The sequence below is a fragment of the Echinops telfairi genome, unplaced genomic scaffold, assembly GCF_000313985.2.
Source record: "Echinops telfairi isolate 266 unplaced genomic scaffold, ASM31398v2 ScPeMD7_7475;HRSCAF=8513, whole genome shotgun sequence".
Taxonomy (NCBI): domain Eukaryota; kingdom Metazoa; phylum Chordata; class Mammalia; order Afrosoricida; family Tenrecidae; genus Echinops; species Echinops telfairi.
In genome coordinates, this window is record NW_022111379.1 from 9,000,739 (window position 1) to 9,003,011 (window position 2,273).

Genomic DNA, 2,273 nt, shown 5'->3' on the forward strand with positions numbered 1-2,273 from the left:
TAGGTTGTGACACAGAGGTATACGCACACGTTCCCAGAAACCCATGCACACAGACATCCTTTCTCACCCAGTGAGTCCCACTGTGAAACACTTTATCCACACCTACTCACACACACTCTTGGCACCACCAGGCAGTGGGAGCAGATCTGGGAGCCGCAGTCAGCACTGCTAAGGAGGCAGGGCTGAGCCAAGTCTTCAAGAGAGAATCATCATTGCCTGAGAGGTCCTGTCCAGGGATGGAGGTGTGAACACTTGCGCTAGGCTAGGTGGAAATTGACAGTGGTAGATTGCAGTCGTGGCCCCCATGGTCCCCCCTCCCTGTCGCCATGGAACTTTCCAATTAGCTTTGTGGGACCCTCTCACCATGAGTGGCGGTGACCTGCCCACCCCTTGAATCTGGACCCAGCCATGGGACTTGTTCGGTCAGTGGGGTTCTGGCAGGCCTGTTGCCAGCAAAGGCTCGCAATGGACCTTCCCCCTGGAGTCAATCTGCAGAGATGTGAATGAGCCCCACTGTTGAACCAACCAGCGGAGCTCAGCCTAAATCACTGACCCACAGAATAATGAGTTAAATAAATAGTCACGATTTTGGGCCACGACGTACGGGGGAGTTTGCTACACAGCATTATTGTGGCAATATAGTGACAGTGACCAAGCAGGCCAGCTTCTGGAGTGGCAAGCATATCCATAAGGTTGCCCAGCGGGCTGGCAAATACCAAATCCGGACAGAATCCCACCGTCCAGAGCCATGCCTCAGCCACGACTCAAAGTCCTGAGCTTTGCCCATTCCCTCCTCGATTCCAGCCATCTGGTTTCATGAGGCCCCACAATGTCCTTTGACAGGTACACCTGTCCCCTCCTCCAGGCAGCCCCCTACTCATTTCTCCCTCCTTGAGGCCTGTCGACCCTTCAAGGGCAGATCATGCTCCAGAAACCCTAATGGAGCTGCAGTCTCACACCCGCATCAATATTTGGGGAAGAGAGGGGATCCGTGGAGTGATGGTTGACATGAACAACCTCTCTAGCCTGGGACCAGAACAGCGTGGTGATGGTGGGGGTTGGGGTTGGGGGTGGTAACCGACTATCACTAAGCTGCCCTTTTTATATGTCATGAAGCCACCCCAGGAGACCACCTCGACCATATAATAGGTCTCTAAGCAATAGCCATCACAGGGAGCGTGCTCTTTAGAACAATCATTATATGAGACCAAAAGAGCCACATGGGCCCCAAAGGCGAGTCGAGAAGGCAGGGAGTGGAAACAGGGAGAGGAGACCCATTGTGGAGGTCACAACCAATGTCAGGGTGCGACGTGCATATGAATTATGGAAGGAAAGTGAATTTGCTGCATAAACTTTCACCTAAAGCACAACACAGTGGGGTTTTGGTTTTTTAAGATAAGGTAGAAACAAGTGTAATAGATCCCTTCCTCCCTCCCTCTCCTCCACCCTCTGCCATACCCACGGTGCCGTCGGTAGCCTCATGGCAGCTCTGCTACCGACCATGGGGCTGCTGTAGCTCCGGAACATTAAGTAGGTCCTTGCCACACAGCGACCAGGCTTGTCCTTGAGCTCGAAGAGCCCCAGCACGGGGCCTGGCACCAGGACGCCCCACATGTAGGCAATGAGTAAGCTTTCCAGCCATGGAACATGGAGCCAGTAGACAGCACATTGTAACAGCCGGATGGCAGTGTAGAGAGCTCTTTTCAGGCCTTGCCTGGCTTTGCAAGCTTTAGTTGAATCCTACTCCTCTTTGAGCCTCAGTCTCCCTATCTGTGGGCCCAGTCTCTGACTGGCAGCTCTGGCTCCATTCTGTCTGCACTCCCCACTTGCCCAGAGTGGCACAGCAGAGCTTCCCGCCTGCTGGCAGTCCTGACAACCCTTTGGATAACGGTGGTCAATGAATTGGCTTGACTTCGTGTGTGTGTGTGTGTGTGTGTGTGTGTGCGCGCGCGTGTGTATGATATTATTCAGGGGGAGTTTGCAGAGCCAATTGGTTTTCCACTCAACAATCCACATGCATTTCGCTTTGTGACTTGGACTGTGATCCTTCCAACACACTAGCACTCTCCCCTGCTTGCCATCCCCCTGCCCGCCTTCTGCGCTCTCTCCCCGGGGAAGCATTGCCCCATTGATCTTGCGCCGTGGGCTGTTCTAAGCTGTGTGCCCTCCCTGAGCACTTTTCCCCCCTTGTAGACGTGTCCGTTGTTTGGCCGAACACTGAGCCACAACAGTGAGCTCCAGTCTAGGCCGAGGGTCCTGGTCTTGGAGGCTCC